General features: G+C 39.7%; 1 pseudogene; it reads left to right on the plus strand.

Moving 5' to 3' along the window:
• Positions 1 to 27,090, plus strand: part of LOC149209665 (transport inhibitor response 1-like protein pseudogene) — a 59,847-nt pseudogene that overhangs the window by 13,539 nt on the left and 19,218 nt on the right.

Raw genomic sequence — 27,090 nt, forward strand, 5'->3', positions numbered from 1 at the left:
CTTGCCTTGAAGGTATGGCCTCTATCCATTTTGTGAAGTAGTCTGTGGCTATGAGGATCCATTTGTGCTGGGCAAAGGAGGATCCTTAGTTGCTTAGTGTCCCCTGAGTCATCTCTAGTCTTCTTTCCCCATTGGGTGACTATGTTAATGTTTGAAATCAAATATGGTTTAGGGTACCGTGATTTTTCATTAATTAATTTTTCTACCCTCTGTCGGTTGTGTTCTTCCCATCTAGTGATTAGTTCTCGAGAATCCTCTATTGCATGCATGTTGACTCTGCACTGGGAGCACCATGGTCTTCTGGGTAGTGGAAAGTCTCTAGCAACATGCCCCTCTTGGTCTTAGTTATAGCAATAGATTGGACATTTGCCTCTTGTTCTTCCCCGCATTGTTCCTCCACCTCCTCGTCCTCTAGAAGATTCATTAATTCTAAAGGCATAATGATACAATTGGTCAGTTAAAGTGTCTAAGGCTCTACACTGATCAGTGTGGTCAGTCAGTGAGCCACAAAATTCATAGAAACCATTTTTTGAGACATTTAAATATTTTTGTAATATCAGACAAAGGCATGGAATATGTCCATATGTTCACCATATTTCACAATATTCGTTTGGAGGTGCACCCTACTAGTTGGGAAAAGCATGAAATTGTGTGTGGTATCGATATAGGCCATGCATACCAATTTACAACACTCCAACAATGAGTACGAATGTAGAGGGCACCCCTGGCATGGAGGGAGTGCTTGGCCCCCTTAATCCGTGGCATGATGCTCTTCGATGTGGAAATTGGTACACCACATGTGAGTTCACGTAAGTCACGATGGGTGCATGTCCTTCATCTTTTTAGTTAGATCAACGATCTAATGTTTAAAACCTATGAGAGTAGGGTCATTAAAAACTGACCCCCCTCAGTGTTCATGTGGATATCTTGTTATAACCTCAATCCTAGTTTCTTGTTCAAGTGCATCTTGTAGGGTCTCAATATTTTGTGGAGTCAATGGAGTCTAGGTGAGTGGCAATAGTTCTTTGATGAACCAATCCCACTAGTGATTAGGATTAATGTGGTAAATTAGCTTGCTAATGGTGTCCTTAAACCTTTGCATCATTTCCCACATGGTTCCTCCCTCTCACTACTTTATGCCCCACGGTTTAGATAACCCCTGTTGGTTAGTCTTTGTAAGTTTGAATTCGTGAATGAATTCCCACTGAACTTCATCTATTGTAGGATTCTGTTACAAAGCAGACCACTTGATGAACCACCTAAGCACCCTTTCTCGGAGAGTGGCTTGAAATTAAAGCAGTTTGGTGGCATCCAGAGTTTGACGAGCTCTCTAGATAGCCTCACACAATTACCAATGTTGTTTGATATCCTCATTCCCCTTCCCAAAGAATTTAGGATACCAAGTAAAAGATCTTGCCATGTTTCCAACCATACGTAGTTGAACGGATGAGACAAGTATGAGCCCCTACGAACTAATTTGTGATGACCCTTGGAGACTTGAATGACAACTACTATTCTAACACTAGAGATACCAGTCTTATAGGTATTATGTACTTTGTGAACCTTTATTATTTTAACTATCCTAGAAAGAAACTGAACAGGGTTTTGATAAGGTACCATGGAAGATCGGGGGAAGTGCTACCTAAACTATTAGGCAAGGAGTTACTATTCTCAGGAGCCACGTCATCTTCAGAAAAAAAAAAAATCTTCCTCATCAAGTGCAAGTACTTATCCTGGCCCTCCCATTGGCACGTAGGGGTCACTCCATTCGGTGTTTCCATTTATCTTAACAGGAGGAAGTCTCTACTGCTTCTTTCAACTTATGTCAACGTAGCGGTCCTAACCTCTCTTGTTAGCCCAAGACTCATCCTATATTTATCCCCTTTTTTCCTCAACTCCAACTAGCTTAGTCTTCCTACTCACGCTTTGGGGCTACTCAACACCACTCCTACTTGGTGCAACTCCCTTTGTCATATATGGATCTCCTGCAAAGCCTTCTCCTGCCATTCCTCAGCTATTTGTTCCCTACATTGTACCCTTATATCTCTATCCCTTTGAGAGTCATTTGTATCCATCTCTCCAATATCTTCATCGCTTGCAGCCAAGTAATGTTTCTCCCCCTATACCCTTCCCCTAGTACTGGGGTTTTAAGAAACCATGGATTGGTGAACTGAAAGTAGGTTTTCCTCCACCATTAGTACTTTAACCCACAACGAAATCTCCTTCAATAGCCTACCCTGAAGCACTGGCTTGAACACGACCTCAGTCTTGGAAAAGGATAAATGGCCTTCTGTAGCAAACGTGACGATATAGACCTCTAAAGTAGCTTGTACCAGAAAATCGACAACCCGATTTAGCTCTGTATTGAGCCAGTATAGCTTGACTAGGTCAGGAAGAGTCTAGGTATGTGGAGATCTAATCTGACTGCTAGTACTTTATTTTATCTGGAACCTTCACAACAAATTGTAAATATCTTCCAGGAACTTACACAAAAATATCTCGTACTGATTTCTCACAGGCTCTGCATACAAAACTTCTTTCTTTGCTCGCTTCACACTCTTGTGAGGGAGGTGTGCTTACTGAGAAATAAACCACTCCACTTGATTGTGCCATGAATCCTGAATATCATTCTTGAAAATCCTCGACACCATGTTCTAGGTCCCTTTAAGAAATTTTAGGTCCTAGCAATGGAACTATTTTTTGGAAAAAAATTGTAACAGATGGAGACTTTGGGTTCAGACACAGGGGCCAACAAAGGGTCCGTTGTAGTCTAGCACAACACTGACATTTTCACCTCACTCAGAAGAAGTAAGGCATCTCACCTGAGGTATTTCATGGCCTTACTAGGATAGGGACTAGAGCTAGACATCAAGGAGGGTTGCACAATGATTACTATTCACGAATATTCTAGGAAATCGTATCATATGACAAGTAATCAACACAAACTATGAAGCAAAAACATATCCAAAGAAATAGATAACAGTTACATTCATGTGTAAGAAAATTTTAAAGAAGGCCATGCAAACCAACATATTTAAAACATAGAGCAGTCCTGAAACTCTTTCCATTAAACTTAAGTCATCATTACATTCTGGCACCATGCCCCTTCAGGTTGGATTAGAAGATTTATTATACAATTTAGCTCAGAAATAGATATGTCCAATAGACCCAAAAAAAACATCTCCTCATATTGGCTTTGCCTATTTATTTTTTCCTTCTCCTTTGTCTTTTATAAACTTAAATCACTTGAATTACTATTCTTTTCCTTGGATTCCACACACTTTCCTCCTTAGCATCTTTTATGGCTCAGTTTCGACTGTTCCGTCTCTCCTTGACGACCTTTGTGACTCAACCACACTTTCATGTTCCCATATTTTCTACTTGTCAACTTCATTAACTGATGGATCTTGGTGGATTTCCTCTTTTTTCCTCGGTTGTTTCCTCAACAACTACCCTTTGGTCAGATTTGGTCAAAATGTGTCAAAAAATCTATCCCCAAAAATGAAGGGGCCAACAACTTGTAAAAAATATTTTATGGACATAGTTGTTAACTCAATTGCATTACAGAACCTTTTAGATCCAAGTTCATGGGTAAGTCAATGGTGTGCATAAGTATTAATCTCTAATTGAATAGATAAGAACTTGCCACATGGATATTCACCCATATTATGTCACAACATATATGATGTCTATTTTTTTTCACCAACATGAATCGGTAACTCATTGGAGTAATCTTGGCGAGGCCCAGGATCCAATCTTCTGATTGCCACTACAACACCAAGAGTATATCCAGCTCCCTGCAAGTTGAATATATGAGGAATATATGACTTAGCAAGAATAGAGATGTCTTGTCTTAACAACAAACAGAGTAAACTCCTTAGGGTCGCTTATTCCTCTAGACTCAACACAATAGGCTTAACATGTCATTTCAAGGAATTGATCTTAGGTGGGGAGGGAGTTAACATCATGTCCTAACCACTCAACCTAACCTTACTTAACATATATGATGTCAATGTTAATGATAACGTGGAAGGTCATGGTAGTCATATCGTTCCACATAGATATATAAAACAATGTGAGTCATTAGGACACGTGGAAGGATATCTAAGTTCCACATGGAACTCACATGTTAAGTAGTTGAATGTTTCTCTTTCAATATTTAAGTAATAAGGGGAACACAGAAGGGATTTGGGGGTTGGGGGATAGATATGTTTCACAACAATAGAAGGCATTTCTATTATTTTTTTCTTTATGTGGTATGAGGATCTAAAGCACAAAATATGGTTTAATCTTAAGTATAATGGTTGTAGTTAGAATGTAGTTTCATGAAATCTCAAGGATTTGAATAATGGACTCATTGAAATTCTAGTGTTTGTAGCTCTCTCTCTCTCTTGTTCATGAAGATTATGACTTTTTCCCTATATTTTGACTTTACTTACAAGGTTTTATGACATGGGCCCCACTAAAATGTAGTATCCTCTGATTTCCACTTGATGGGAAACTAATGTGATATCATTATCTCATAGCCTTGACATAGCTTCCATGTCGAGTTCTAATAGTGGATGTAGTTTATATCATGAAGGATATGAAAATTACTAACCTCTTCTCTTCCAATTCATTTTCACTATGTATGGTGTCACATGGAAACATTTTTTCTTTCAAGGAAAATAATATGGTTTATGCACTTAGATGCATTGGACTTCAAATCCTCATAGCATACAAAATTAGGAATTTAACTTATTATAGTTTTGGGTGATGGTAGGATCTATGGGAGGATTTATGTGTTGAGAGTTATGAAGGGCTCCACATACTTGGAATATTTATAAATAATAATGAATATTGTTTTCAGTCTAGGCCTTACAAAGGTTTTATAAAGGACTTGAAATTCAGTTTTCCTTCCTCAAAAGTGCATGTTATATATTCTTTGTTGAATGGATTTTCGAAATGTTTTATAAATGACTTGAGATTCAAATTTCCTTCCTTAAAAGTGCATGTTATATATTCTTTGTTGAATGGAATTTAGAAACTTTGTTTACATCTAATAAGCTTGGGTTGTTCGAGGAAGATGGGGGTTCTAACGCAAAGGTCTATACACCAATCCTGCAAGGTGAAAGATATTGTATGTTGTTTATTGATGATAATACTAGAGTGGTTTGGGTTTCATTTCTTAAAGCAAAATTAGAGGCACTAGATACTTTCAAACCATCCAAATCCTTAGTTGAAAATGAAATGATCTAAGAATCAAATGCTTGATCAAATAGAGGATATGAATTTACCTCAAATGATTTTAATGAATTCTGTGAGAAGTATGGAATTAAGAGACAATTTCAGTTGCAATAACTCCCCAATAGAATGGGGTCATATAAAGAAATAACATATTAGTATAATAAACAATGAGAACAATGTTGCTAGAAGCCAAAATAACATATAAGTTATGGAAAGAAGTAATGGTTGCAACAATTTACATCATGAATAGATCACAACTCCAAGTTAACAACAATAGGACACCATATAAGATATTGAAAGGTAGGAAAAATTTAGTTAATTATTTTTAGACACTTAATCCTCTAGGGTTTGGCCAAATTAGGTAAATATGTTAATAGAAAAACTAGAATAGGAAAAGATCCTAGAATGGGAATCCCAAGGGTCACCATTCTAATTTTATATAATGACATTAATCTTACAATAGTGCATTCATTCCGTAGTTACCATCTTGGCTTGATATGGTATCAGAGATCGGGAAATTTTTCCTAGCTTAGTAACCTCTTGTTCCATATGCGCAAATCTTGTCTCTACTCAATATTGGGTTTGATGATTCTGTTCTAGCCTATCAATTCACTAAACATTTCATAAATGTCTTCATCTTGTTAGTCCTACTATCATTGACCCATTTTTCATTATTTTTCCTTGAATTGGATATCAAGTTGGCTTCCATAGTATCATTCCCTAATGATCCCCTCACTAATGGTTAATTCTCCATTTACATCTCTTTCTGTCCACTATGCAAAACTTCCTTCAGCAAATTACAACCCAAACTGTCTACAACTGTCACAAGCTTGGAAATTTTGTGCATTATTTTAAGTAGAATTTGGAATCTATTCAATAGGGTTCCATATTTTAAATTGGCTTCTTTTGTCTCTTGGCCAATGTGTTTAGTGTATCATCAATAGGAAATTCCTCTCTTATGCTTCTTCTCAACTGAAATAATTTCACTATCAATTCCAAAATGTTAGCATTTAGATTAACAACAAGAATGATGATTGGTTGCAATGCATTCCTTCATTACCAGATGAGTTTCGACGTCAAATTAAAGCGATATTACCATGCATCGAAGATAAATGTTCTTAGAACAAATTTTTCAGTAATGAGCATTGCACATGCTCAATGATTATATTGAATGGACGGTGACCTAACCATGAACAACATTTGACTGGAGATTTGCATAGAATATTAGTGTTCATTATTCTTTGCATTGATGATTTGGCTTTTCCTGTGAATATTTTTTGTATAGTTGAATAGATAATATATAGTACTTGATCATATTCTAGTTAATATATGGGTGATGAGGACTTGATTGTGCAATGGGTCATGGGTAGAATAGAGTTTAAGTGTCATTTTGACTTGTTAAGGTCATTCTCAACAAAAGAATTAATTTGATTACTTGGTGCAAATTTTTATTTATTTATTTATTTATTTTTATTTTTTTTCAATTAACATCCTATCATCTTACCAATTCTTTTCGTGAGTGAGAGATTATGTATTTTTTTATATGTAAAACCATGTTGAAAGGAATGGGCCCCACATCTCATTTTTCATTATGGAACAAATTTAAAGGTAGAAGGTAAAGTAGACACCCCTTGCAGAAGTAGAAGGTGTATCTGGAAAAGGAAGAACAAGAATCCATCACTCTTGGCATTACTGCTCTTATAGATTTGCAAACCCTTTCCTTTAAAGTTTTTTAGTGAATATGCATTCTCTTATCTCTATTTTTAGAGTGGTACTCACTGGAAAATAAAATTACCATGAATATTCCAAAAAGATCAAACACACCCTTATCTTCAATGACTTAGGGTGTCTTTGAAGGAGAAGGTGATAATTTGTCTGCCAACCCACATCAGATAAAGAGAACGCCATATGGGAGAGCAAGAATAAAAGGTCATATGCCCTAATTGATGCTTTTTTAATTGAAGAGGTGAGTCCTCATTTTGAATTACAAAAGCTTATGATGCATTAAAGAATTTAAATGATTTATTTAATTTACACTCAGAACTAAAGGTACTTCAGTTGATGATTAGTCTCTTCAATCTAGAAATGAAGGATGATAATCCCCTAGCCGTAGCCTTAGAAACCAAAGTTATTATGCATGATTTAGAAGCCACTAGAATGAAAATGGACATCCCCCTCACAAGTCTTTTCAAGGCCCTCTACCCTACATAGTCTCACTATCTTGAATCCTTACAAGCTAGTGCCCAACTTAAGGACATTACTTTTGACACTCTTGTGGAGAAGTTTGCAGGAAGGGAGAAATATTTTGGGAAGATGAAGGGAAATTTTAATTCCCTAAAGAAGTTGTGTGCCTTGCAAATAAAGCGAACAACTAGACACTAGACTCTTCTAGAAGAATAAGTGGCAAAAGAGGATTTTGAACAAAGAACAATAAAGGCAAGGGAGTAAACATCATCAAGGAGGAAAATATTATCTCCATTGTATTTGATGCAATGGAGATGTACATGATGCATCCACATGAAAAATATCTCGAGACAGAATCCAATAAGAAATAAAAGAAGAGAAAGGTAAAATGTCAAATTTAGGGAAAGGTAAAGCACCTAATATACTGTTGGCTCAATTGGGCCTAACCTAGCTTCAGAAGAATTATTTAGCCAAACAAGTCCCGCAGATACCAGCCCTTTCGGCAAAAGTCCATGAAGCGCAGACTGAGGTATCACCCGAGGTAGTAGGGGAGCGTGCTAGAACCAGGTTTTTGCACCCTTGGGATGTCTAGATGTGGTGGTTGAGGCTTCGTGCACTGTCCTGCAGCTTCGTTCTGCTTCTGTCCAGACTTAGGGTTATCGTAATTTCTTACTACCACACTATTTATGTATTAGATTTATTTATTTAGGTCTTAAAGCAAACATTTATCTGATGTAACCCGTTCGCGTAATTTAAATAAGCATCAATTCATATATTCATAACCAAGGCAGATGCATAAAGAATAAACAGTAATAATGAAATCAAACCGCGATAAATCAGAAGTTTACACAAAATTCCAGAACCACTTATGTTTTATTATCTTTCTTCACCAATACATCCCAATCTGCCCTGCGCACTCAGCTGCAGGGGTCCATGCACACAACTACGGACTCTCCCAAGCCTCTGCGCACACAGCTGCAAAGCCTCTTCTTGCTACCCAACCCTTTGACTTGGACTTACAGACGCTTTCTTCTTCCTCAGATACCCATTACATGATAGATTCAAGAATTTTTTCCAACCAAACCCAAAAACTGTCTTTCCCCCATAAAGCCTCGCTCTATTTATACCTATCTATGGTCTGCAGACCAACTTCCTATATAAATATTTTTTATTATTTTTCGGGCGGACAACCCTTTGACTCGATCTTTTACCCTTAACGCTCCGCATATTCCGGAGTTTTACAATATGTTTATTCTAATTTCCAGATTAACACACCCAAAACTGTTACACAGGACCTTCGCTACCCAACAGTCCCCCAACACAATCATCGTGACTCGTCCCGAGGCACTCGTTGGTGCAGCAAAACGAGCTGCCCCGGCTTCACGATCCACTTTCCTCTGAGTGATACTCGTCATGCTATTACATCCATGTTGTCTCCTACAGCGTGTCGTCTGGCTCCTACTTCAGTGTTTTGACCCCTTCCTGCGATCGATGATGCTCATTCTGCTCTGCTCGGTTAACACAAAACACCCCCTCTTAGGACTTTATTTTGAGTGGGGGAACCGCGTACAGGGCTTTCGTGTACCACCGTAGCTACTTCCAGAATTCGTTTCCAGTCTTTGTCCCATTCCTTGCTACGTGTGTTGCAATTTTGCAAGACCTTGGTTGCTATCTGTGAGACCCACCTTCCTTCTGTCACTCATAGATTCCTTAGTTCCCTTGTTTACGCCCATGGTCTTTGTTTCTCTTCCTTCGGTGAATTAGTGTCATGGACCATTCAATCTGCGGCTTCCGGACCACTTCTGCTTCGTGTTGCTGTTCTCCGAGTATATCGGCAGGCATCCTCTTGTAGGTTAGAGCATCCGGCTGCTGCAATAGCCATCTTACCACCTTCGGGCTTGCTCCTGGTGCAGAGATAATTAACAGTGCCATATCAATGGTTAGCCAATAGTATGCGGACTTGTAGTTGGGTTGGTGGATGTTCCTTGTTGATTTATAAGCACGCCGAATTTCAAATCCCATGATTCCCACCTTTTGTAACCCTCCCTTGAGCTTCCGGGCGTAACTCATGTCATAGCTGGCTCGTACTCCGTCTCTTAATTATCCGCTGCCCGCTCTCTTAAACGTCTTGTCGTGAATAGTGACCCGAACGGTCACCTCTACTCGTGGTACCGCAGCAACAGGCATCTGACTGCGCGACTGCGTTTGTGCTGATGAGCCCGAGCTACGCACCTTTCGGCATTCGCGGCCCTTATCCCCAGATTGCTTTACTGTCCCGCACTCTCTTTCAACTGGTTGGAGTGGTGAGACTGTTTTGTGAATGGCTAGTCAGGCGGCCGGCCCGCCGATGTAGAGCTTCAGGCGACTGCCATTCACTCGACCCGGGAAGAGATCCCCATTAAGCTTGTCCAGCTGGACCATGCCCCCGTAACTCATGTCATAGCTGGCTCAAATTTCTCAAATTTACCGTCATATAGGAGTACTAGATCATTTTCTTTGAAAGTGCACACCTTAATATGTCAATCATGCCATGCCTTTTCCCACTGTTTTTGCACTTGCTGGTGGAAGCCAGCCAAGAACCGTTCTTCTTCCAGTTCTTCAAGTTGCGCGAGTCTCTCCTCCAGAGCCTCAAGCTCTGCTATATCCATGATTGCCGCTATCCGTAAGCTCGGCACAATATATTCCATAGGCATAACAGCCTCCTAGCCATAGACTAACTGAAACGGCATCTGGCGTGTCAACTTCTTGCATGGGGTGCAGTACGCCCATAATACAGCAGGGATACATAAGTCCCAATCATTTCATCATGCATTACAGGTCTTGGTCAATGCGATCTCTAGAATTTTATTGAATGCTTCCACCGTCCTGTTGGCTTGCGGATGGTATGGCGTACTCTGCTGGTGGTATATTTAGAACTCTTTAGTGAGGGAGCTGATTGTTTCATTCAAAAAATGCGTTCCTCGATCGCTCATGAGAATTTTGGGACACCCAAACCTTGTCAAAACATTTTCAAACAAAAACTTCACAGCGGTGGCAATCGTGCAATCCTTAACTGGCTATGCTTCTTCCCACTGGGTCAAATAGTCAGTCGCGGTAATGATATAGCGCGCTCCGATTTTCCATCGCACCTCAATAGGTCCTATGAATTCAATGGCCCATTTTTCTAAGGGTTGTACCATCATCTGTGGCTGGAGCGACATTTCATCTCTTCGTGAAGGTTTCCCCGTCTGTTGACAGACATCGCAGGCGCAGCAGTGTGCTTTCGAATCTTGATATAGAGTAGGCCACCATAGTCTTGTGCGAAGGATTTTTTGGGCTGTGGTGCGACCCGCATAATGTCCGCCCGCAACCCCTCCATGTGCTTCGGCCAGGATTTGTCCCCTTTCAAACTCTGGGACATATCGCCGCAAGAACTCATCGGTGCCCATTTTGTAAAGGTGGCCTGCAATCACAGTAAAATCTATGGTGCGTATTACTAGTTCCTTCTTTTGTTGAACAGAGTAGCCTTATGGTGCAGTCCTGGTAGTTAAGAAATAGATTATATCTTCGAAGTGACCATCCGCAACTCGGACCGCATATACCTGGGCATCTAGAAGTCCATATTCTATATTTGTGGGTTCTTCGCCAATCTCAATTCGTGATAGGTGATTTGGGCCTACATTTAGACATCTCGATTTGATGATTACCTCGAAATCGTACTCTTGGAATAACAGCAACCATCGACAGATACATCGCCCCAACATAGGCTTGTTCACTAGGTATCTTAGCATTGAGTGGTCGGTATACATCTTAAAGTGGCCTCCAAGTAGATAGTGGTGGAATTTTTGTAGTGCGTATACCATTGCGAGCCCCTCGTGCTCAGTAGTGGAGTAATTCTTCTCTTATTTTGATAACCGACAACTTGTGAATGCAATTGGATGGTCGATTCCTTCAACTCTTGGTTGGGTAAGTACTGCGCCCAACGTGATACACGACACATCAACATGCACATGAATTTCGACGTCCCATTTTGGGAAGACCAGAATAGGGGCCAATGCCATCTTTTCCTTCAGTACCTCCAAGCTTTTGTCACATTCCTCATTCCAACAGTAAGTAGCATCCTTCTTCAGCAATTGTTCCATTAGGGCCATGATCTGGGCATAGCCTTTGATGAACTTTCAATAGTAGCCTATGTGTCCTAAGGTGGCGCATAATTGTTTGACACTTCGTGGTGCTTGCAGGTTGAGTATGACGGTGATCTTGGCTGGGTCCACCATCAAGACATGTTGGCACACTATGTGGCCTAGCAAGTTTCTGAATGGGACCAGGAAGGTACACTTCTTCAAATTGAGCGCAATTTGATGTTGGCGGCAAGTATCCAACATCAACCGTAAGCTCGCCACGTGCTTCTTAATCAATCCAAACACCATCCAATCATCCAAATAGGCTTCTAAGAACTTATGGATAAATTCTTTAAATGTCGTAATGACTATTCGTGAAAATATGGCCGTCGCATTTTTCAGTCCGAATGGCATCACTGTGTACTGAAAGCAACCCCATTTGGTGGCGAACGTTGTCTTACTCCTGTCCTCCAGCGCGATCTTGATCTGATGGTATCTTGAGAACCCATCCATGAAGGAGTAGGTTTCCTGCCCGCCCACATTTTCCAGTACCTCATCTGTGAATGGTGTAGGTAATGGATCGTAGACATAGGCATCATTCAGCTTTCTGAGGTCCACACATATGCGAATCTCTCCCTTTTGTTTCTTCTCCTGTACAACCATCGGGCTTACCCAATCAGATTCCTTAACTGGTTCAATGATCCCAGCTGCCAACATCTTGTCCAGTTCTTTGCGGACCTTTGCTTTATATTTTGGGTTCAGTCGGTAGGGTCGTTGTTTTACCGGCTTCACGCCTGGTTTCAATGTTATCTTCATCATGCCTAAGTCTCCTAGGATCCCTTTAAGCTCCATCATTTTGGTCGGAAACAAATCTTGATATTCCCTCAGTAACTCAACAACCTTCTCCACGGTAGCGTCGTCCTAGTAGTCCCTAAGCATCGCATACTTTGGTTCATCCTTAGTCTCGATATTTACTTGTTTGGTTTTTAATGGTGCTGTGATGTTGGGGTCCTCGATTTTGGGTCAGCGCACCTCTCGGCTACCCTCATACTCCGAGATGTTCATGTTTCGCGGATCATCCTCATCATCTTCTATTTGTACATTATAGCATTCGAGGTCCTGAGTCAGCTGTCGTGACCAGTTGGGCTGTACAGGTTCCTCTTGCTCCAGCGGTGTTTTGAATATGGCAGCTTTCACCAGCTATAGAGCTTCGTCCCCGGGTTCCCATTGATCTTCAAACAGGAAGGTCAACAAGAATTCTATGTGCAAGATATCTCATTCGCCTATGTTGTGTCGAAGCTCTGCCTTCGTATACTAGTTCCTGGGAATGACGTCCAATGTGTGATAAAATAAGTGCACCCATTCCGGCTGAGGTTCCTCTCTGTAGGCCTTGCTCCATTTGGTAAGATGCATGCGCGGATCATCTTGCCCAGTGTACTTTTCCGATATGCGCAACTCCAACTTCCCAAATCTAATCTTCATCATGCGCCTACAGGCGCACCAATCTTCTAACATTCCTTCATGTGTGCCCCACCATCACGCTGGTGTTGCCCGCACCGCCCATTTCATCGCTTCAAAGCGTTGGTGCTCTGGGACTGCGATCTCAAATGCGGTTAGGAATTTATCTACCATTGTCAACCCATCATATTTTGGCAATTCGCGATCTTGGGCCCTTACACAATACAGTGATTTAGTTAATGAGTTGTGCCATCGCTCGGCTTCTAAGTCCCATGTGCATGATTCTGCATTTTCCTGTGATAGCCTTGCATCCTTTTTTGTTTCCATCCATTCTCTCAGTTGGGAAAACATTCTAAAGCTACAAGCTCCATCGTTGTCGCATCCTCTGTTGTTCACAGGTTCAAGGTAGCGCGACCCTTCAGCCGGATCGAGTGAAATGACGACACGGACCGATTTGGTTTCGAATATCATTGTCTTCTTCTTTAGATCAATTACCCCATTCATATTAGTGGCCCACTCTATTCCCAATAATGCAGGATAGGGTATAGTCTCATCCATGAGCTCAATGACTTCAAAGTCTGTTTGGGTACTTGTGTCGTTCAGATCCACCATAACCCGTCACAACCTTCCCATGGGCAACACCTTCTGCTGATTGGCCATTCTTAATTGGACAGGGGACCATTGTAGTGTAGGCTTACCCATGCGTTCCCAGGTTTGTTTTGGCAGTACATTGGTAACTGACCCTAGGTCCAAAATGACCTGTTCCATTTCACAATCGCCGATCTGCACTGTTAACCACAACTCCCTTCTGGTTTTTGCTACGTGTCTTTCCAATTTTTGGATAACGCGAGGCTCACTCCAGCCAGTGCATCTACTTACCAACTCTTGTAAGCTTGTGACCATCTTATTGTCGTGAAGTAGTCGTAAACATGTCTCTACAAAGGTAGTAATTATGGAGGGTTCTCTGTTTGGCTCAGAATGGTCCCGGCTACCTGAGGTAGAGACTCCTGCGAGGTTCTCTGTATCTATCTCCCTGCCACTTGCTAAACTTTCTTCATCTGCTCCCACGTCCGCCCTATTTTTCCATTCCGTATTAACCTTGGGATCTTCTTCGTGCGGTTCGGACCTCATCATTTGCACATTTTGTGTAGTCGTCGATTATGCCACCCTTTTTTCGCAAATCTGCGCTATTAGTGTAGGACACTTAGTCAGCTCATGATCAAATTGCTCATAGTAGCTGCAAGAGATTCTTGTTGGGTTGGTACACTCCCATGCGAAATGTCCTGGTCCTCCGCAGTTGTAACAGATTACCTAGCCGTGACCTCATCTGGGTCCCATACCACCCCGGCCTCGTCCCCGACCCTGGAACCCACCACACGTGATTGCCGCGGCTGGATTCTAACTTCTCACCTCGATCTGCATCTTGTACGCAGGGGACTGGTCTGTTAACAACTGGTAGCTACGACAGTCTCTTTCCTCGTGGCCCACCGACTGACAGAAGTTGCAAAACAACTGCTAGGGGGTCTGGTTTTATTTGGGTAAAAGATGACAATTATCAGTGTTGTGTTTCCCTCCTACTTGACAGATTGTGCACCAGAGCGGAGCTGTAATGCTAGGTCCTACCTGTGCCTCTGGTCACAACAGCGTTGTCCCCCCTGAAGCCACAAAATTTACTACAACTGGGCAGTGATCTTTATCGTGTCCCTGGCCTCTGCACTTTATACACCATACTTCTTCCCGAGCGTCAGCTCATGGTGCTGGTTCTTGTTTCAACTTCTTCATTTCGACGCACAACTCCTAGATCTGCACTTGGATTTGTTGCACTCCCAACCCTGGGTCTTGCAACGAAGTTTCATGTAGCCTTATTATCGTTTCTAGTGCTTCGGCCTGGGTTGAGATCTTTTGTTGTGACAGAGCCACCCTTAGGTGTGGTGGCAATGATGCCATAAACCAAGTGCAATGTTGTGCATTTTTTAACATCATGTTAGCTTCGTGAATGGTATCTTTCAGTCTTATATCCAGATCCCATGGGGTTTCGTGAGGCCTCATCGTAATTTCCTTGAATCCTATTACCACCTGTGTTTCTGACTTTGGCCGGCTAAACTCCTGCTTTAGTGCAGACTGGATGTCTGCTATCCCTACCGTAGGATTCTTGCTTGAATATTTTATGTACCAAGACAGTGCGTGATCCTGCAGTGCGCTGACTGAGGTAGCCTTCCTTATATTCTCATCTGTGATTTGCTGTGCATTCCATACTGATGTCAACACAAACCAGAATTGGTCCGGGTCTCCTGCTCCCTTAAATACTGGTAAGTGAATTGCGCTGGCCATAGTTACCCTTGCTCTACTATCAGCCTTTTCTATAAATTCCCCGTGTTTCACACTAGACACCCCTTAGGCAGATCCCGGTCCTGGCAATGGAACCATTTGTTGGCTCAATTGGGCCTAACCCAGGTTCGGAAGAATTATTTAGCCAAACAAATCCCGCAGCTATCGGCCCTTTCGACAATAGTCCACGAAGCACAGACTGAGGTCTCACCCGAGGTAGCAGGGGAGGGTGTTGGAACCAGGTTTCCGCACCCTCGAGATGTCTAGATGTGGTGGTTGAGGCTTCAAGCACTGACCTGCAGCTTCGCGCTGCTTCTGTCCAGACTCAGGGTTATCGCAATTGCTTACTGTCATGTTGTTTATGTATTAGATTTATTTATTTAGGTCTTAAAGCAAAAATTTATCCGATGTAACCCGTTCGCGTAATTTAAATAAGCATCAATTCATATATTCATAACTAAGGAAGATGCATAAAGAATAAATAGTAACAGTGAATTCAAATCGCGATAAATCAGAAGTTTACACAGAATTTCAGAACCACTTATCTTTTATTATCTTTCTTCACCAATACATCCCGATCTGCCCTGCGCACTCAGTTGTAGGGGTCCATGCACACAGCTACGGACTCTCCCAGGCCTCTGCACACATAGCTTCAGAGCCTCTTCCTACTACACAACCCTTCGACTCAGACTTACAGACGCTTTCTTCTTCCTCAGATACCCATTACATGATAGATTCAAGAATTTTTCCCAACCAAACCCAAAAACTGTCTTTCCCCCATAGAGCCTCGCTCTATTTATACCTATCTATGGTCCACGGACTGACTTCCTATCTAAATATTTTATATTATTTTTTCGGGCGGACAACCCTTTGACTCGATATTTTACCCTTCGCGCTCCACATATTCCAGAGTTTTACAATATGTTTATTCTAATTTCCAGATTAACACACCCAAAACTGTTATGCGGGACCTTCGCTACCCAACATCTACTCATATATTGTTGCACATCACAATATTGGAGTAACTAAAGACCTATTTCAAATTTCATTTTCTTCTTGGAAAGATGCATGGCTACTTGATACAGGTGCAACCCGCCACATGACCTTATGGAAAGACTTCGTTGATGACTTCAGTGACAATGTAGATGGAGTAGTATACTTTGCAGACAATTTAAGACTCAAGCCATTCAGACTTGGCACCATAAAGCTCAAATTGATTAGACTCCCTAACTTTCATCTACATGATGTTCTATACCTTCCAGAACTATGGAGAACTCGTTGTCCCTTGTTCACATTCGCCAGCAAGGATACTCCATTCACATATTTGATGGAAAAGTTGAGGTGAGAAAAGTAGCAAAAAACACAGTTGTCATGATTGGAATAGAGGAGGAAAGACTACTAAAGTTGCAAGGAACATATGCTTATGCACAAAAATATGCATATAATTCTTAGTACAAATAAAGGTACATTTCCATCCAGGTCTTTATACATGCAATATTTAGACATGTGAATTATTACAATCTGTGTTTGTTAAAGGGAATGGTGTTTTTGGTTTACCAACAATTCCAAAGAAAATGAACTAATGTTATGCTTGTATCCTAGGAAAACATAGCAAAAAACCACTTCATGATTTTGTTTCCAAAGCACGTAGAAATATTGTTGTTGGGCCACCAAAATTAACATTCACTTTCACTTTATTTTTCACCTTTATCCTATTTTTTCATCTCATTCCATCACATTATGATTACATAAACCTACTACATGAGTTCACATTTACATTTTACAAAGTTATTAATTTCATGTATTTAGAGTGAATTTATGATTAAAAGTTATAGAAATAACATGTATTTTCTAATACCTAAAAGTGGCTTGAGTTTGATGATATGTGTAGATCATTTGGAAGCTTCCAAGGCACCCTTATTGGCCTCCCAAGATAAAATTCGAATTTCAACTCAAGAGGTGGACCATATTCCAAGGAGAAATATCATGGAGATCTTTATGAGTCATGGGATTTGTATCTAGTATTTAGGGATAAGTTGAGACAAGTATGGATCTAGTAGATATTTAAGGGATCTACATTTATTGAGTAGATATCCCTAATTCATGTATAAATAGGAGGAGCATCCTTCAAAGGAAGCTAACAGTTGTTAGTTATTCATTAGCATTAGATTTATCATTCAACATGAATAATATCATTTTCTTTCAATTATGAGTTATGAGTGTTGTGTGATTCTTAAGAGGTGGTAGTTGTTCATGTGTGCTCATTGAGGAATGGAAGGATCCCCATCAACCACAATCTGCATACAACTATAACATAGTTTTATTTTTGTTATTTCCTTTCCTGCAAGTGTGTTTTTACTTTCATGCAAGTGTGATTTCATTTCCTAGATTGTCATTAAACTACTTTCTTTATAAATTATCATAGTTTACTTGCTTTCCAGTTATTTTATATTTGCTTCTTATAATTGTTCATAGATTAGTTTAATGCATTTTTCTTTGATTCTAGTTGTAATATGCATTTCCATTCTTTATTTTCATTCTAAACAAACCTCCTACAACAATCTCATCTGAGGTCCCATATATTTTGGTTTGCTTCTAAGTTTACGAAACCCCTGGGTTGACAATTAAATAATATGGATTTAACAAAAAACTAAGTCACCCTAGATTTTGGCGCCATTGTCAGGGAAGCATACTTAGATGTAACTAGATAGGAAGATTGTTCAGAAAGCATTTTCATTAGGGTTATTTTCATTTAGACAAAAATTAGAAAATATAAAACATTCATACAAGATAAAACCCCATTCACTTTAAAAAAACATTAAAAAAACCATCCACATCATGAATTCCTAGTTTTGCAGGTAGAAGAAATGGCTGGAGATGGTGAATATGAGGAAGATCCTTTTGGATTTCCCATTCAAGAAACTGATATCAATGTTCATATGAAGAACATCTCTCCATATATACTTCCTATCTTCAATGGTATGAGATCAAAAGACCCATAAACTTTTCTATTTAAATTTGAAATAATTTGTAGATCTTATGGCTACTTATTACACATTCAAAAGTTGAATTTTCTTCTGGCAACATTGAAGGATAGAGCTCTTAAATGGTTCATGACTTTAGGAACAAATTCTATAAGGACATGGGATGATATGAAAAGAGTGTTTTTGGAAAAATACAAAGATTATTGTATAAATCATGACCTTAGAAATCAAGTCTTTAAGATGAACCTAAAAGAGGATGAAAGCTTAAAAGATTTAGTGGAGAGATTTACATATCTAATCAAAAGGGATAAAATGCATAATTTAGGATCAGACACATTAAAAACTCTCCTACTAAATGCTATAAGGGATGAATGGATTGATCTTCTTAACCTAGTGGGAAAAGGAGATGTTTCATAATTGTCATTTCAAGAGATTTGTGAATTGTGTAAGAACATATCAAGAGGAAAAGAAAAGTATGAAAGATCCCCTTAGGATTTTGTTATGGAAAAAGTAAGTAAGTCGACATCAGTATTGGTAAGTCAAATTGAACTTAACAATTTGATAGACATTTTTGGTAATTTAAAAGAACAAATTGATATGCTAAGAATGCAAAACAAGCAGATAGTTGAGAATGTTGCGTCATTTATGTTTTTCCCTAAATGAAAAAAAAAACATGCTTTGCATGAATTTCCACTTGATAACATTAAATTGGATGAAATTTGTGCAGGATCACATACTACTAAAGATTGTCCATCATTACCGGGGTTAAAGGTAGTTTACCAAGGAGCAAATCAAATGTTGGAACAATCTTGTTATGGGGCTCCAAAAAGATCATGGCAACCTCATCAACCTGGTATGATGCAAGATCTTACTTCTCAATTTCAAAGCTATGCACAACAATCTCAAAGTAATTGGAATACACCCTTGCCTTGGCAACCTTGGCCATCTCAATCCCAACCTCAAAACCAATCTTGGAAACAAGGTTGGCAAGGGCCTTATAGAAGAAATCCACCATATCCTCAATCTTTTCCTCACTATCCCCAATGCCAAGCTCAATGCTATTCATACTATTGACCTCCACCACAACATCCATTTCATGTTCAATTGACCTCAATTCAACCATTACCATCCAAGTACCCCAAAGATCCATTTCCACTCCACTACCTGCACAACCATTTGGAATCCTCAACAATAAAACACCTCAATCCACTCATAATGTTGAGGTACTGCAAAATAAAGCACCAATTTCCATTAAAGAACGACAATCAGAAGAGGAAAAATATTCAAGTAACTTTCAAGAATCATGGATGCATGTTAAAGAAGAGAAGTTGTTGAAACCTAAGTTTCACGTAGGTCTATCACCTGATTCTATGAATGAAGAGCACATCTCTGAAGACTTCCATGGCATGATATCAGAAAACCAAGGAAGACAAGATTACATTGAATCTTGGTTTAAGACAGTTATCGGATCTCCGGATTCCATTCTTTAGTATCTTCTAACATTATTCAAATCAAGGCAGTTGATCTCTCATATACTGGTACCTATCAAAGAGTATATTTTAAACATGAATATGAGTTTACTCATAATCTTGTTATGCAAATGGATGCATTGGAAATTCTCTTATACTTAAAAGAATGCTTCATTTCTTTTTCAATAGAATAGGACTAACAAATAAAAACAAGTTTTTTGTGATTTTAAGGATAAATTTGCAATTTTGTGGTGCAGTAAGAGCCACCCATTTATTAACCTTTGGCGGAAAGTTACAATAAAACAAACGATAGTAAATAAGGAGCACAAGCAAGGATTAAAGAGCGATAATTTCAGGTATGAGATCGATTCTTCTCATTTATTTTTTGAATCCAAAAATTTAAAATATAATAAAAAATACATAATACATACATACATATACATACATACATAATACATAATTTACATAATACATACATACATACATACATACATATATATATATATATATATATATATTAAATTCTAAAATGGAACATAACAAATAAAATCTAAAAAAAACACAAAATAATTTTTAAATAAATTGTTTCTTTAAAATAGAATTTAAATTTTAAATGGAACATATATATAAAATTAAAATTTAAAAAAAAAAAAAACAAATTTGTTGACCATTATCAACGGTGGTATTGGCATGACAAAACCTTTTGAAATTTTATAATTAAACTTATTCTATAGAATCTCGTGATCTTTAGATCTTGCAAGATCTGACACGAAAGAGTTTATGGAAGTTCTTGCAGCTGGTGCTGAGCATGATTGGTCAATTCGATGTATGTTTCTACTCAGCGTATTTGGTTGCTGAGAAGGTGGTTGTCACCACCAAACATAATAGGATGAGCATTGATATGAATTGCTGGACATTGACCTCGAAACAAGCTTGCAAATAAAACATTTAATAAAAAAACTCTGCAAAATATTAATTCAAATTCTGAGCTCACTGGATTGTTTGGGGTATAATAAGAAAAAGGTACAATGCATGCCACAACCCATGGAGCCTTCCCATACAATCAATGAATTCTAGAAAAGGCAAAGAGATTACACTAGGAGATGCATCGGCCTCAAGATGTCAAGGTCAACAGATCAAGTCCCAGGCGGAATGCCTGGTGATGTTGATATGAAAAAATCCTGAATGATTATGAGTTGATGACTACATTAAGTGCTATCGAATGGAGCATCTATTGACAAAGATGATTCTGTAAACCTCGAGGTCAGTTGAGATCTTCACAAATTTGCTAAAGGAGAAAAATCCTCCAAAACCCATCTGTCTGTGAGGAAAATCGGTATTTCTGTTCACATAATAAGGAAGAGGAAATCACGCCAAGATATTCTCCAACATGATCAAATAATTACGATTTTTCTGTATAGGACTTTCTTCGCCCATCTATATTCAATCCATCTTGATATGAGTGTAAAGGCATAGCTCTCTCTGCGCTAGTCCTTGTTAGGATTTTGAAGTTTATTCTGTCTCCCCATGGATTATCATAAAAAGGTTTCCCAAGATCAAGTCTGTGTCACTCAAGGGGAAGCCCCGATTTGCAGATTTTAATTTGGTGTTGTTATCACTCAGGTTGTCCCTTGGCTCCTTAAGGGATACGGCCGAGGTAACCACAAACCAATCTTTGGATTGCAAGTCCTAGCCTACCTGCAGTCAGAGAGGGCTCTCTCTTTATAATTTACCTTTGTTTTTGGGTTGATTTTAGGCTAGTTATGGTGTACTTGGGTTTTGTTTGAATTTGGTGGGAAAGATGATGATTCAGACAGAGTTGTCTTGCATAGTGTGAGAAGTTTAGACCATTGGGCATGGAGTCAAGGATTAAGGCTGCTGGTGCGTTTTCTTGGTCACAAGAGGAACTACAAAGCACTATAGTTTAAACAAGGAACAATATCAAAGCTCGAATAAGGATGAAATGGATGTCAGGGAATGAAAATAGTTAAGCAGCTTTCATTATGCTAACAGAGGGAAGGCGCGTGAACATTATATAGGAGCAATCAAGGATTCCTAAATAACAGTCATATATGAAAGAACTAGTGTAAATATGAGCAAAGAAGCATTCATATTTAGGACTAATTCAGAGGAAAACATGGAGAAATAACAGGAATTGAGAACAGAGTACAACTAAGCAACATCTGAATTAGTCTTTCTTCCTGCAATTTAGATCATGACATATAGATGATATAGCATACATAGAAACTGAAAACAAGGGAGAAAGACTTATTGTTCCATGAAGAAAGCATTAGAATTCTGCAATCTACTCTTCGACCATCAAATCCACATCAAACAGTCCAGACACAAGGTATTCTAGCAATCTCTGTTCATTAAATCTCTCAAAGCATACAGCGCAAGTCTAGAAAGAGGATTTTTCAACCAACCGACCCTTTAAACAATGAATCGGGGTGGTTTATATAGAGAAAATATCCAAAAATATCTATTACAGCAGATCTTAAACAGATCTGAGGGAAATGAGTTCTTTAATCTAATCTTATCCTGAAATTAATGCATAAAATATCTATCTAACTACTGCGCTGGGGCAGCCGCCTCAAAAATGAGTTGAAATCTGTCCTTATGGCCCTGTGCTGTTCATTTAGCCATAACTCCACTTTGGTTTCTGCAGCGCTGCCCTTAGGTGGCCTTATGTGCATTAACTTTGATCTAGTGAGCTTTAAATGGGCCTTTACTGCTTTTTTAACTTGGATGGAGGCCTTTAATGTTCACCTGCTTTGATATTGCCGATCTAATACTCTTTGCCGCTTCACTGATACTCTTTAACACTTGAATCGGGCCACTTTCTCTCCCTTGATATGCTTGAAACTGTCAAATCGCCCCTTTTCTACCCTTTCAAGGCAAAAATAGCTACTGCAAATGTTTTCCGTGGCCTCTAGAATGCTATCGGCGCTTGCCGATCAAAAATAGTACTAAAATATGAAGAAATGCTGCAAAAAGGAGGATTTGTATGTTGATGACCATGCTGAGGACGAGGCTGGCTTTCTGGAACAAAACTAAGCTTGGAGCGATCCAAAATGGCTTACGGATGCATGATTTCCCTTATCGGGAGCACGTACAGGCATATATGTGAAAATATGAAAAAATGTCGCCTTTTCCTTTTACACAAAAAAGACCCATTTCTATGCAAAATTCGTGAAAAAATTGAGCGGGAGAGACACTGTAGCTAGGAATAAATCCTGGCCGTTGGATCACGCGAAGGCAGATCCAATGGCTGGCGCTAAATCAGTGATCGACGGATCGGTAGTCCCAAACTGAAATACCTCTGAAATGCGATGAAGTCTGCGGACCTGACAATTATAATAGGCTCTTTCATTATGGATTTCGGGTCCGGCCCATCGGCGGTCCCAAATCGGCGGATTTACAGTGAAACGGGTCAGCGGACCTGAAATCCCCTTCAACAGTTCTATATAACTTTTCAGCTCCGGAATATCGGAGCGCACAGTGCCAATCCCTTCGGACCCGAAATCTATATATGCCGCACTTTATAATATTTCGGCTCCGGCCAGTCGGAGCTATATATGGGAGCGATGCGACTAAATATGGGCCATTGATCTGAGGGCCCGAATGGGCGGTTGAGATTTAATCGGCATTTCGCTATCGGCGGGGACATGGGGCGCGGCTTTATATTATTGCGATCGCCGAAATGGGGCGATCGCCGAAATGATCTGAGCCGTTGAATGGGTGGGGTGATCGGACGGCTGACATTAAGTCGCAATATCGCAATCGGGGAAAACCCGGGGGGCGGGGTTTTATGTGTATAATGCGATGTGATGCGATATATTGAAAAATGCGGCTTTTAACGTTAAAACTTATAAAAGGGGATTTGCGATAGAAAGCATATATGGCGGATTATATGGGAAAATGTGTTACGGAGGCTCCCGATAGCGATATCGCATCGGAGCACGGGGAAGAGGCATGTTATATGGGACAACAACATTGCGATACGCCGATCGCCGAAATCGCATCGGCGAAGCATTCATCGGGGACTTATATAAAGGCCATCATTCTCGCTGCGACCTCCGACAGCGATATCGCCGTCGGAGGGGAGGAACTTTGATCGGGGGCATGCCTTATGCATCGACAAAGGGCCAATTGCGATCGGAAGAGGATTTAAGCGATCGGAGGCATGTTTTTCACAATCGGAAGGAGTCCGAAGCGATGGTGAAGGGGTTTTTGGGAACAAATGAGGACTTATGAAATCGGAAGAAGGCTTATGATGATGGGGGAAGGATTTTATAGATCGGAGATGGATTTCTCCGATCGGAGGAAGACTTTTGTGCACTAAGAAGGGTTATTAATGCATCGGAAGGGGTCCGATAGCATTGAAAGAGGGTTTTATGCCTTGAAAAGGTAAAAACAAGGTTAAATGGAGGGTTTTTATACATCGGAGGAGGGATTTTATGCAATGGAAGAAGTCCAAATGCATTTGGAAGATGGTTAAGGAGGAAAAAGAGGGTTCTTGCCAAGTTTCGGGCAAACTTAGCAATTCCCTATGGTTATTTTTCAACCAGAGGGAGGGGATATATACATAGAGGAGCTATTTAGCATATTTTAGTAAGGGGAAGGGAAAATAGATAGGGATTTACATAGTAGAGTTAGAAATTAATATGGATTGTGACAAGAAAGCGCTAAGTTTAGAGATCTTAGGCTTAAAAAAGGGAGATAGAACTTTGTAGAGGACATATGAACACTCCTTAAGTAAAGCAGATCTTGACCTCTTTAGGGGAATCAGTGAGTGATTTGGGAAGAGGAAGAAGGGGAAGTTAGACATGCCTCGCTTGAGCTGATCCAAATCGAAAACTGCCTCATACTTGTGATCTGAATAGATATAACACTTGAAAACACAAAACTGATCACAATCATTGATTCTGCAACCTCAAAACTACCTACCCAGCCTACTTACCTAGCATTTTCTCTTCTTTTTGGTTTGGGTGCACTTGAACTAGCAAACCCAGCTTTTCAACTTTTCTTTTGGCTATCCTCGTATCTAAATATGCCCTTATAGCTTCCAGGGGCTCAGATTAAGCTGTTGAGCACCCAAGATTCTCTACCTAGCTAAGATCTGCCAAGATTAAATAGTTTGGACAGATATTCATTCTCTATCTTCTAAACAAGAAATTTAAACCCAGGGAAGCCAAGATTAAGTTGTTTGGACTTCCCTTAACTATGAAACTCTTCAAAAATGGAATAGTTCTTCAAAAATGGAATATAGTAGTGGCATTTGAGCTAGCACACTTTCCTGGCCTTTTGTTTGGGGTTCATTTCATTTATTTTTCTCTTTGGCCAATTGATTCTTTTTTCCCTTTGATTATTCTTTTAGGGCATACCCTCTTTACATTTTTTAAATTTTCTGAGTTTTTCTAGGAAATATGGAACCTTTGCAGCATGGAAAGATGACATATTCGGCATGTAAAATAGTCAATCATGAAATATGAAAACCTATTGCAATAGGAGGCTAATAGTGGCTCCACTTAGGGATGGCTTTTCCAGATGAAAAGCCAAGAATAGCAGGTCAGAATGCCTTGATCTTCAATTATTGTTGTAAACTGAAACTCTCCTTCTTCTTAATGCCTTTGACTGAATTCTTATAAGCTGATATGCAATATCCTTTTGAGCTGAATCCCAGAAAAATTACAGCTCCGCTTCTTGCCTTTTGGGTGCTTGTAAACATAATGAAATCTGCTTGAGCACTTCTTTGGAATTATTTCAAAAAACAGAGATCTGAAATGGAGCTTTCTTTGATCTTTCCTTCAAAATTTGTTGCGTTGTTCCCTCTTATCGGCCTGCTATAAAACAAAAGTGCTGATAATATAAAATATTAATGTACAGATAGTATACAGAGCTGTGTTGCGTTCAACAAAAGGGATCATGATAGTGCTTTAGCATTCGGCCATTGACAGGGCCTTCTTCAGCTGTGCTACCATCCAAACTCTTCAGAAAATATGTGTTGTTGCCTTGAACAGCAGAAATAATAAAGGGGCCTTTCCACAGGGAGTCGAATTTGCCATGCTTTCCTTTTTCCTCTCTACTTGAATCCCATCTTAAAACTTTGTTGCCGATGTAGAAATCCCGGCCTTTGCTCTTTTATCAAACAATTTCTTTAGCCTTTCTTGCAAAATCTGAGCTTTGTTATACACTTGCTCTCTTGTCTACTGTAGATGGATAGTTTGATTTATTCTTCTTTGGATATCATTTGGCTTTGCCTGAATCTCTTGCAGCAATTTGATAACAGGGATTCCCAAAGAAGAGGGGAACTTGGCCTCCATGCCATAGACTAACTCATATGGGCTCATCCCAATGGATCTCTTGGTTGACAACCTATTTGCCCAAAGGGCATTTACTAGCTTTTTGTGCCAGTTCTTCTTGTTTTCCTCTAACACTTTCTTGATGATGTTAATGAGGCTTTTATTAGATGACTTGGCTAAACCATTACCTTGAGGGTAATAGGCTGTGGAGTGACCTAAGGTAATGTGGAATTTGTGGAAAAAACTGATCATTTTCTTGGATTTGAAGGCAGCAGCGTTGTCTGTAATGATCTTTTCAGGGCAGCCAAATCTGGACAGAATATTGGTCTCTAGGAATTGGATAATGGTGGAGTCATTGGCTTGCCTACATGGGATGGCTTCAATCCACTTGGTGAAATAGTCGGTGGCTGTTAGAATCCACTTGTGCTGGCCAGAAGAGGATGGATGGATTTCTCCAATGAAGTCTAGACCCCATTGTTGAAAAGGTTTCTCAGTTGAAATGGGCTTAAGGGGCAAAGGCATCAGCTTTCTTTTGCCTTCAAATATAATTTTGGCATTTGTGGCATGAAACAAAAAACTTTCTCACATCAGCAAACAAAGAGGGCCAATAGAAACCAGCCCTTAAAATCTTGTCAGCAGTGGACTTCCAATATAAGTGCCCTCCACAATCCCCTGCATGGAATTCTTTCATGAAACTATCAGTTTCATTCAAAGTTAGACAATTAAGAAAAATTCCTTCATGATTTTTCCAAAACAGGGCACTATCTAAGACACAAAAATTTGATGCTTTCATCTTTAAAAATCTCTTTTTGGTTCTGGACAACCCTGGGGGAGCAAACAAGTTTAACAATACAAAACAAATATCAGCATACCATGGGGATTGCAAGAAGGCCTGACTGATCTGTGGAGTTGCCAACTCCTGTTCATTTTCTAGTTCATTAATGTCTAAGGCTTGAAAATTGGTTTCGGACATCAGTTTGGCTAAACCTTGTCCCTTTATGAGCTTGGTGGGTTTTATCTCAATATCATACTCAAG

Source organism: Pinus tabuliformis, chromosome 1_2, assembly GCF_031772625.1.
Source record: "Pinus tabuliformis cultivar Carrire ecotype Pingquan chromosome 1_2, CPIR1, whole genome shotgun sequence".
In the NCBI taxonomy this organism is placed as follows: domain Eukaryota; kingdom Viridiplantae; phylum Streptophyta; class Pinopsida; order Pinales; family Pinaceae; genus Pinus; species Pinus tabuliformis.